At 35.5% G+C, this 12,217-nt stretch overlaps 1 pseudogene; it reads left to right on the top strand.

Annotated features, from left to right (window-relative positions):
- The first annotated feature begins 732 nt into the window (after positions 1-732).
- Positions 733-10,970, top strand: LOC111983183 (putative multidrug resistance protein; annotated as a pseudogene).
- Positions 10,971-12,217: the final 1,247 nt, after the last annotated feature.

Here is a 12,217-nt window from a genome sequence, read left to right as displayed (position 1 = left end):
AGCAAAAGAATAAACAATAAACTATAAGTTCATTTGAAATATTAATAAAATTATTAATTATTGTTGTTTAGTTGTTTCATTAATTTTTTTGTCTTCTATAAACTATAATGTGTTATATTGTTGTTTCATTAATTATGAAATTATTAATTGTTATTTAGCCTAACATAATTTAATTTGTTTGTCTCTTATAATGTATTGGTTAATTAAATTATTAATTATTGTTTATTAGCTGTTTCCTCCAATTAATTATTGGTTAATTAAATTATTGTTTATTAGCTGCATTAGCACACACCCTCATGTGCATTTACTTCCCCCAATTCAAATATCCCACCCTGGCCCCATGCCCCCGTCCAGCCCCCTACTCACCAGAAAAGCCCCATGGGCCCCAATCATAAGAGCCAATCAGATAAATTCACAATCACAAATTACAATACACTAAAAGACAATTAATTGTATCTTACTAACACCAACACTAACACCAACACCAATGGATAAAGCCAAAAACAGGGGCAAATATTAATAAAGTTATATAGTAAAGCTAAGCAATCAGCCAATCACAGTTCAACGAGAATCAGATAAAGTCTTAAATAGAGAGAGAGAGAGAGAGAGTCTCATTTCATTTCACTTTCATTCTTCAGATAAAGAGAGAGACACTGAGACAGAGAGAAAACCATTAACCCAATAACCCGTATATGTAAGAGAGAAAAAAAGAGAGAGAAGTTAAGTGTAAAGATGAAGTACCTTGAGGTTGAGGGAGCAGGGAGGCCTGAGGCTAAGGGGCAGCGCTGTCGGGCAGCACATCAAGGTGAGGAAGACCGATCTCCGATCTCCGATGCCCGATGTGTTTTGGTCCTTTTGGAGCTCGAGTTTGAGGCTCGATGTGATGATCGATGTGCTTTGTTGCTCAAGGCGGAGGTGTCGTCCATTGGTTGTTGTTATCCGTTGGTTTCTGATTTTAGTATATTGATTAGGTTTTTTTCTTTAGGTTAGGTTTCTTTCTTTCTTTCAACATCTATTAGTGTTTCGTGGCGCCGTCCTTTGGTCTAATTTCAGTATATTAGGTTTTGGTTTGTTTGTTTGTTTTTTTTTTATTTTTTTTTATTTTTAAGAATCCATGGGTTTGCTACCATCTATAACCTGTTGGGTTTGCTTTATCTTGCTTTTTTCTTTAGATTGGGTTTGCTTTACTATCTGTTGTTTAGGATTGATGTTGGGCTTTTTTTCCCTGGTGGGCTTGCTCTGTTTCAATTTATTTATTTATTTTTTTGCTTGAAAGTAGAACAAATAATATTTTTTATTTTTATTTGAGGGTGTTCCTAATTTTTTTAAAGGGTAAACAAATAATTTTTTTTAATTATTATATATATATATTTATTTATTTTCAGGTCAGGGTGTTCTTGGGTACACCTTAGACTGAACGTGGTGTCACCACTACTCTTTGACCTTTTGTTTACTAAATATGAGCCATTGAAAAATAAAAACGTTCCAATGAATTTTAGTAAACTTTGGCTTATTATGTTTGTAAAAATCCCAAAATATTTGGTGTTTTCATTTTCAATGCGTTAAGCATGTCCTTTGCTTTGCTTTATTTATTTAATTTATTATTTTTATTACTTTTTAACCACTGACATGGATGAGACCAACAAGTTATTAGGGAATCCCTTATTTGAAGTTATATTTTTAGAAGACCTTATTAAAAAGATTAATCACTAAGAAAGGACAACAAATTATGGTTAGTTTATAGGAAAATAATCTTTAACCTCACTTATTCGTATAAACACAATGGGCTTGCCAATGTAGTCAGTTACAAATTTTTAATAATTCTTGGAAGCATAATTTTCTTTTATATTATAATTGTGGCGAGGAAATATGAAAGCTCAGATTTGTGTAAAAATACAAGAGCTTGTTCAGACCCTCAATTAAAAGTTACGGCTAGATAGCTTTTACTCTAACTTATACTAAGTGCGGAACAAGAGTAAATGAGTGCAAATAACCGATATAACTACCCTAAGCCATGTTCATCCATTATCAACAATAAAATGAAAGCTTAAGAGTAGGGAAGAAAAATGCAAACACAAGATAATATCGAAAAGTGTTATCAAAGAGGAAACCGAAGAACTTGGCAAAAAACCTCTCCGCGACTTTCCAAGTCGAAATCGATCCCCTAGAGAATAAAGTTGGAGTACATGAATAACAAAAGACCCTCCAAGCCTAGTCTACCCCATATACTTGAGCCCTCCAAGCTCTTGCTACCAACTGGTTTCTCGAAACTTTGTCTTCTCTAGCTTTCTGGATCTCGCAAGTTAGCCCGATTGCATCTGCCAATGAATGGCTCCTTCCAATGCTTCCCAGCAGTACTAAATTCTCCCTTTACACTCTAAATGAGTGTAGTAAGTGTTTGGGCTATCAACATCTCAAGGATGTAGAGATGGAGAGGTAATAGTTGAGGAAAACCACAAGGAAACGTGTGGATGATTGTGGGTATAACAATCTCTAACTCTCAAGTGTATTTTCTAGAGTTTTCTTTCTGAAACTCCTTTCAATTTGTGGGTAATAAGGGTATATATAGTGTGGATAAAGACTTGGTAAAGCAAACATAACATTTTGCCAAACAAAAAGTTTTGCGAGTACTTCGTAGGATGACCTTTCCCACGAGACACTCGCGAAAACCTCCAGGATAGCATGACTCTTCATCTTCTAATCACGTGCTCTACACGTGGCTCTTTCGGGGGGTAAGCTTCTCGCAAGACACTTGCAAAATCTATTTGTTCATCCTTTTAAGCTTGGGTCTTCACACTCTCTCACACTCATCCCTTACAATTGAAAACCCACATATATACAGGGAAATATGATTGAAGAAATTACAGTCAAATTTGGCATAGAATTAAAGCCAACACAAAATAGTTGTAAATTACAACTTTACAAAATATATTTTTTTATATAACCTTATTATACATTACTTACAATGCATCCTATTTCCCTTGCTTTACACGTGGTGTAGATTGAATTTTTAGAGCATTTTGCATAAGCTCAGCAAAAAATTTAGTCTATTTTAGCATAAAAATCTATTTTTTTTTAAATATTTTTATATGTAGGATTTTACTAAACTATTTTAAGAAACTTTTTATCGGAAAATGAAGAAGTGATTAACTTTTTCTACAACATTTTCAAATTGTCATAAAAAGTTTCCTCAAATGGATTATTAATGCATGCCCTAATACCCTTAATCGAGACCTTTTATATATTCACTTTTTTAAAACAGTATTATCTATTTTACATTACATTTTATTAAAATATCATTTTTTTAATGTCTCTCTTTCTTCACGCACAATAACTACCATATACTTTCTTATTTGATCTTGAGATATGTAAAAAAAAAATGCAAAATGGATAATGCTAGTGTAAATTTACAATGTTACTGTAATAATCATGTATTTTTACCCAACTTTGCACTAAGTGAATTTTGGGCTGGTTAACATGATCATTTTCTATTATACAAGCATGTGCTCTCATGTTAAATTTTTGTTTGGGCCGAAGTGGGTAATAATGGGCCTACTAGTCCATGGTATATCCATTTATGGGCCAATGTTTTGTTTTGTTTTTGTTTTTTTGCCCTTTTGTCTATTAGGGCTTTGTGGTATGGTTGACTGTGGGAAAGGAAGCAAGCAGAGGTCCTTGTCTTATAATTCAACTTCTCTTCGAGATGGACTCATGGATTGGGGACAGTTTTTCTGTTAGGGCTTTGTGGTAAAGTTGACCCCACAAAGATATCAGTGGCTTCTGCAAGGTTACTATGGTTAGGCCTCAAAAATTTGGGGGAGGAAAATTAAAATTTATATTGATTAATTGCATGGGTTTTGGTTGGACAAAGTTGGTCTTGCTAATTCTGGACCATATGATATCTCAATTGTTGTGACTTATGAGAGTTACTTTCCTTTTCCATTGATGAGAGAAGGTAGAGTGAAAGATTTGCCATGTGATATCCTATTGTATTCGAAGAGTCAGGGATGACTAAAATAAGTCTAAGAATACGCCAAATTTCGAATACAAATCCTCTTTCAACTCTTTGTGTTCCACTTTTTTTTTTTTTTTTTTTTTTTATAAGAATACTAAGTATTTTAACACACATGCGGATAGAGGGGGAAAAAGTTTTAAAGAAATCGACAGTGGTGTATATCCCAAATGGCTTAACTATTGGATACTTAACACTGACTTTAAACCTCTTTAACTCAAACTCATTTTCCAACATAGAATTAGCCCATTGGTCTAATACTTATGCTCCTTTGATTATGATATAACATGTGTCTAATATTTTTTTCCTTTTTAAACTTTAGGTATGCAATAAGTTGTGATTGGTGAAATATAAAGTGTCAAGTTAAGATTGGTGTATAATAAGTTGAGTGTTAGTGGTAGACCCATGTAAAAGTGATGTTATTTTCATCATAAGTTGACAACTCATATTAGAATACAAATCATTTGTACTACATTTTGTATTCCACTTTATGTTCCACCAATCACAACTTGTCAAATGTTTATTATTTTCCATTTTAAACTTTGGCTATTTTATAAGGAAAGTTAAATAAAAAAAATACATAATAAGGTGTGATTAGTGAAACATAAAGTGAAACATAAAAAACAGTATAGATGATTTAAATTTAGGCGTGTCTAGACTTTGGAGTTTTTTTTTTTTTTTGAGTAAAAAACTCATAATGCTGTGTACACTTAGATTCTTTTGACGCGTGTCATATATCATTGTATAAATGTTATTGGTTTTTTTTTTTTAGATGATTGGGTTTTGCCAACGGAAAGTGAGAATGGAAAGCTTGAACCTATAGTCTTTATCTGATAGCTTATAGTAATATGTATTTGATAAATTGATGACACATGATTAGCAGCCAATTGTGCAGGCTCGTTGAATAATATTGTTGGCCTTTTGTGCCTTGAGTACAAACTGGATTCGCTGGCTTTTGGCAAGAGTTCGGTGACTTTAATGTAGAGGACTATTATTGGTTTGTACTTATATGGATCCAACCAATGCCAAAAATGCCTAAAGGAAAATCCAGATGCTAAAGCTTAAAACCTGTAGGATTTGTAGAAACTTTCCTTATGATATGGCCACAGCTAACAGACCAAATGCCGGCTATGGTAAAATTTAAAAAGGTCTACTTCATTTGCCAATGGGTGGCTACTACCTTTTACTGACCTCTTTTAGATGGTACCTTGAGAAAAAAAATAAATGAAAAGCTCCTATAATATATGGTTGGAAAATTGTGTTGGATTGGAGACATATATATGGATGTTACTTGGAATAACTTAACTGACAAAGGCTTAGACTTCATCAGAAGGTGAATTGTCTCCTGGGATTCCAGTTTTATACTCAGCATTTTGATATGAAGAGCAAAACTGGCCTTTTCTCATATTCGGATGCCTTGGACAAGCTACTCATGTTGTTTGGGACTCTGGGCAGCATTGGTGATGGCTCGATGACCCCACTCACTATGTTCATTCTCAGCGGTTTAGTCAATGATTTTTCAGGAGCTGGTTTTGATATCCCAAACGAGGTTGTTGACAAGGTATGCAAAGTATTCAATGGCAGATTGTTAAGCTTTTCTTGAACCATATAGTGTAACTGTTGTATTAAACACCATAGTTGCTACTTGCTTTAAGACTATATGTCATGTGTCTCTATGTAAAGCTTATACAAAAATAATGTTTGAAAATTCCCTCAAGTGGTCTGTTAAATTTGAGCTGCATAGACATTTAAAAAGATAATTAGGATATTTCAAACACTGGCTTGAATTTATTTACTTAAAAGAGTGACTAACGGTCTGTCATGCGTCTTTACATACACTCAAGCTGTTTTATGTTGCCATTGGAGTTGGGATATCAGCTTTCGTTGTAAAATATTTTGATTCATGTACTTATCTCCCCCACCCACAAACCAAAAAATTATATTTTAAAAAAAAAGAAAAAAAGAAAAAAAAGAGAGAGAAAAGAGGAAGGGCTCTTGAGCAGCAAGCCTGTTTGTTGAGTTGCTAGAAGATCAAAGCCTTGTGCTGACTTGCTGTCCAATCCAAACCTGGTCAGGTTAATAATATATCAAGATATGCCCATGTAAAATTTTGAAGTCCAAGCTTTCCTATCAGTTGGTTTGGTTTGGCTCTGTGCCTGCATCTTTCATCTCTAGAGGCTTGATCAAAATTGAAGTCCTTTTGTATAGTCCTTTTCTTCCTTTGTCTTTGCATTTTGCTCTTTTCTAGCTATAATAAAGTAAGAAATGTGAAATGAATGGATCAAGTATAGATTTTGGCATCATGTCACATCTAGCTAAAGCCATGGCAGTGCTTCTTTTGAGTCTTCCGACTGAAAATTATTTGAAACAGCAATATGATTGGTTAGAAGAATATGAAAAATCAGGATATAGTAGTAGTACAGTAATTTTAAAACCAATCTGCATGTAGTACAATAATAATATCTGAATTTCGATGCACAGATACGAAATTAACACCTTTGATATGCCTGTACATATTCATGCTTGACAGAAGTAATATGTTGGACAAGAACTGCAGAGAGACAAGCAAATTGCTAAGAGTGGAATACTTAAAGGCAGTCCTCAGGCAAGAAGTTGGTTACTTTGACACCAATGCTGCTACTTCCACTTCCTTCAAAGTCATTTCTACCATCTCTTCTGATGCCCATATAATCCAAGTCACGATAGCTGACAAGGTTTTTTATTGCCTAAGAAATACTCTTTTCCTCTTCTATATGCTATTGTAATTAACATCATCAAATATTTCTTTAACTGTAGATACCCAACTGCCTGGCTCACCTCACATCGTTCATTTTGAGCCTCACAGTTGCATTTCTGCCTTCTTGGAGACTTGCAGTAGCTAGCTGCTTTTCCATTGACACTCTTTTTTATTGCTCCGCGGAATTGGATTTGGTAAGGTACAGAAGGGCCTAGGACAAAAATGAAAGATGCTTATGGGATTGCTGGCAGCATTGCAGAACAAGCAATCTCATCAATCCGCACTACCTATTCATATGTGGGGGAGCATCAAACACTACATAGATTTAGCTTGCACTCAAGAAAAGCATGAAGCTAGGCATAAAGCAAGGTTTGACAAAGGGATTGCTGATAGGGAGCATGGGGACGATTTATGCAGTTTGGGCTTTCCAGGCTTGGGTTGGAAGTGTTCTTGTCATTCAGGGAAGTGAGACAGGTGGCATTGTTTTCATTGCTGGAGTCTGCATAATGGTGGAGGAGTGTGAGTTACTTTACTTCATACTGCTAACTGATATCATTCTTCTATTGTTTGACTCTATGATATGCAATGACAAGTTTATGCTTGGGAAGCGTTTGCCAGATAGATGCATGGTAAAATATAATAACTTTCATGAATCTATTACAAACATACATCATGCACATATTTACAGTACTTATAACCAATGGGCTAGCTTGGCTGAATGTGCAGTGATAGATTCACCAACTTGAAAGTCCAAAGGGCTCAGTTTCTATACCCAATTTACATGCTGTAGAATACAAATTTATGTAGCCTTTAAATTATATATTTACGGGTAATCTTACATCCAACCATAAATTTAGTACTATTTAGGCAACCTTATAAAGGAATATGTCTTATTCCATTGAGATACTGTCCATTGTTTACTTTTATATATAATAGTATACGGATCCTTATTCAGGATAGTTCAGAAATATCGTGAGAATATATTTACGTCTTAAGAGTTTCGTCAACTCTAATATAACGAAGACTATGATAAGAAATTCGTATACTTCGAGATGATTTTATGACTGTATAATCTCAAAGTTGCTTCTGTGACTCTTCACAGTCTGGACGATAATGTCTGCATGTGTTATAACGTCATCATAATTCAAACACAGCTTAATATTATACATACATCTTACAGATTTATCTATATGCTAAGCGTCCATATATGGTAAATAGCAACACATATCCACAAATATCTAAATCTTAATGGGTCATCTAAGTAGTTACGGGACCAGAGTGCAGAAGAATAAAATTTCTGAATCTTTTGCTGGAATTCGTGTTGTCACAAATTCAATTGTATTAGGATTATGAATTCGAGCCAGTGTACTTATAGATGTGCCTGTTATAGACTCCGAAGAAGAAAAGGAAAGATTCTTCCAAGTGTGAGAGGAACAAATCGAATTTAGAGATGTTGACTTTAGCTACCCATCAAGGCCTGATACTCCAATTCTTCAAGGATTCAATCTCAAAGTTCAAGCTGGAAAGACACTTGGAGGCAGTGGTTCAGGCAAGTCTACTATCATTTCTTTGCTTGAAAGATTTTATGACCCGGAAAAAGGAGATATTCTCCTTGATAAGTACAAAATAAAGAGACTACAGCTTAAATGGTTGAGATCCCATATGGGATTAGTTAACCAAGAGCCTGTTCTCTTTGCAACATCCATAAAAGAGAATATCCTGTTTGGCAAGGAAGATGCTCCAATGGAACTTGTAATACAAGCAGCTAAGGCTGCAAATGCTCATGACTTCATCATTAAACTACCTCAAGATATGAAACTCAGGTAAGCCACGATTTTTTAGTCCATATTCCAATAAAAACCTTGGAAAAAGTTTTGAAGCAATGCTGATTTTGTTTTTAAAAAGTTTGGACTCAATGCTGAAATTTGACTTTGGTTTTTCTTGTACCTCAGGTAGGGCAATTTGGGGTTAATTGTCCGGAGGGCAAAAGCAAAGGATTGCCATAGCAAGAGCTTTGATCAGAGACCCAAAAATTCTTTTACTTGATGAAGCCAGAGTGCTTTGGATGCAGAGTCTGAAAGACTAGTGCAGGAAGCCTTGGACCAGGCTTCACAAGGAAGGACAACAATTATCATTGCCCACCGCCTCTCCACAATCCGTAAGGCTGATTTGATAGTCGTCTTCCATCAGGAAAAGTGGTTGAATCCGGTTTCATGACAAGCTAATGGAAATGAACAATGGAAACGGCGGGCCTATAGCAAATTGGTGCAGTTGCAGCAATCATCCATGGAAAATGAAGCATTCAGTAGTTCCTATCATCAAACAGAAGATACATATAACAGAATGGCAAATTTTGCAAGACTCCCCAAACACCTATCAGTAGTATGTATAATACCCCAGTCCTCCCTTACAGCTCAACATTTTCCATCAACCTTGCACATTCATTCCAAGCGACCCAATTTTCTGAATATCTTAATGAAAAAGTAAAAAAAAAAAGCTTATCCTCCAGCTTCCAACGGCGTTTACTGAAAATGAATGCACCTGAGTGGAAGCAAGCTTTACTTGGATGTCTAGGGGCTGCTGGCTCGGGAACTGTTCTGTCACTTCATGCGTATTGCTTGGGAACAATTATCTCAGTTTACTTCGAAGACAAATCCACCATCAAATCAAAAATTAGATTCTATTGCTTTATCTTCTTAAGCCTGGGAGTTATCAGCTTCATTGCCAATCTCTGCCAGCATTACAATTTTGCAATTATGGGAGAGCGTTTAACAAAAAGGGTGCTTGAAAAGATGCTCGGGAAATTGCTAACCTTTGAGATAGGATGGTTTGATGAAGATGATAACACAAGTGCAGCCATCTGTGCACGCTTAGCCACTGAAGCCTACACGGTTCGCTCCCTCATTGCAGAACGTATGTCACTGCTAGTTCAGGTTTCCTTTAGTGCCTCCCTACTTTTGCACTTGGATTATTAGCTTCGTGGAGGGTATCCATTGTAATGATTGCCATGCAGCCTTTACTCATTGCAAGTTTCTATTCAAGCTAGTGTCTAATAAAAAGTATGTCTGCAAAAATTAAGAAAGCACAAAGTGAAGGCATCACTGCATTTTCATCTCAAGAAAGAATATTGGGCCTATTTGAAGCAGCAATGAAAGGTCCCAGGACGGAGAGTATCAAAGCATCATGGTTTTCTGGTTTGGGTGTTCAGCTCTCAATTTTTGACAACAGCTGCTATAGCTGTGACTTTCTGGTATGGAGGGAAGTAATGAATCAGAAACTAGTTACCCCAAAAAACCTTTTCAAGCTTTCTTCATCTTGATCAGCACTGGTAAGAACATTGCAGATGCAGGAAGCATGACTTCTGATATAGCCAAAGGTAGCAGCGCCATTAGATCAGTTTTTGCAATCATAGCAGAAAAAGTGAGATTGACCCTGAAGACCACATGGTGTTAAAATAAAAAAATCTATAAAGGGTCAGATAGAACTCAAGAAAGTGGTTTTCTCTTACCCAGCAAGGCCTGAGCAAATGATCTTTAAGGGCCTGATCTCAAGATTGAAGCAGGAAAAACCATAGCACTTGTAGTACAGAGTGGTTCAGGCAAATCCACTGTCATTGGGTTGATTGAAAGATTTTATGACCCCTTAGAGGATCTTACTGATAGATGGGAGTGACATCAAGAGCTACAATTTGAGGAAGTTAAGGTCATATATTGCATTAGTAAGTCAGGAACCCACACTTTTTGCAGGAACTATTAGTGAGAACATTGCTTATGGTACAGAGGATGCTACAGAGTATGAAGTAAGGAAGGCAGCAATGCTTGCGAATGCTCATGAATTCATAAGGTATGTATACATTTATCTCCTCTTTACATTGATACAAAAATAAATTACATCAAGATTCTTTTTGGTAAAATTCTATTTTTGAAATGCAGTTCTACGAGTGATGGTTATGATACCTACTGTGGATTGCTAGAGCTATACTGAAGAACCCAAAATACTTCTTTTGGATGAGGCAACCAGTGCACTCGATAGTGCTTCAGAAAATCTAGTCCAAGAGGCACTGGAGAAGATGGTAGGCAGAACATGTGTAATTGTAGCGCATCGATTGTCCACAATACAGAAGGCAGATTCCATAGCTGTGATAAGTAATGGAAGGTTGTGGAACTAGGATCATACTCCAGCCTACTCGCTATTGGAAGTGGCGGGCGTACTATTCTCTAATTCAGCTACAAATAGTCATTCCTCTGAAGTGTGAGTCAAAGATAATATGTGTAATGTGTAATATGTAATAACACAAGTTTCTCATAAAGAAGGAAGACCAATGCATTAGAAGATGTTCAAGTTGTCAAATATTGAATAAATAATTTAGTGAGTAATGATAGTCACACACACCTTATTATATACTCAATGTACAACACGCGGTCACACGGACTGAAATCGTGACATTTTAAAGAACGATTGTGCAATTGTGCATTAGTGAGTGCGCAATAAGATTTTCCATAAGTTAAAATTTTCCCAGTCTAGGTTCACACATGAAGGGGAATGTTAGAATATTGATTATGTGATTATATTCAATCTCTCCCATTAGTATGGGCTTTTGGGATAAGTGATTATTTATCACAAATTCAATACTCTCTAAGACAAATTCACTGATCAGATTATGTTCAAGACTAGATTGCTTCTGTCATATAAGCAAAGAGATAACAACTCATTCTGCAGTAATAACATGTGATTTATTTATTTATTTTTGCGAAAGCTGCACTCATGCTTCATCATAAAGCTGATTCTTAAAGCCTAAGATAGTCAAACTGTGCAGAAAACACTGCTTTAAAGAAGACCAAGCTGCAAAATCTTCTAACCACCTCCAACAATTTGTACATAAAAAATGACGTTAGCTTGCTTAACTCTGTACTACAACATCTGCATAGTAGTTCTACTCATTTGAATATTTGATCCAGAAGCAAATGCCATGCAATGATGCAAAATAGTTTCTCTGAATTGAGGCAAACATGCACAGTTCTTTACTTCTTTTCAAATTACTTTTAAGTCAGATCCAATAGATGTATCTCTTATGACATTAACATACTAGATATCAAATATATTTGCGAAGGCATCCAGGCATCCAGGCATATTCATTTTAGCGGCCAACATTAGAAATATATGGCAGAGTTGAAAATTCATATATGGTTTCTCATTAATGAACTGAATTAATTAATTAATTACAGCAGCTTTGTCACTTATATACTGACACAGATACTTCAATAAACAAAAAACCTCTAACTAACAGTGTTAACAAAACTAACAACCCACTAATTAGGCCTACTAATTAGACGGCTACACTTGTATCGCACTAATCTTATCTATTTACTAACAAATGATAAACGCCTACAGCATAATTGCTTGACTACTAAACTGCATGTCGTTGTACTGATGAATACAAATAAAAATACTAGCCGAATTAAACTCCA

This window comes from Quercus suber, unplaced genomic scaffold (genome assembly GCF_002906115.3).
Source record: "Quercus suber isolate HL8 unplaced genomic scaffold, Cork oak 2.0 scaffold_1031, whole genome shotgun sequence".
NCBI lineage: Eukaryota > Viridiplantae > Streptophyta > Magnoliopsida > Fagales > Fagaceae > Quercus > Quercus suber.
Note: the sequence above shows the minus strand (reverse complement) of the source record. Positions and strands in the feature narration are given on the sequence as shown.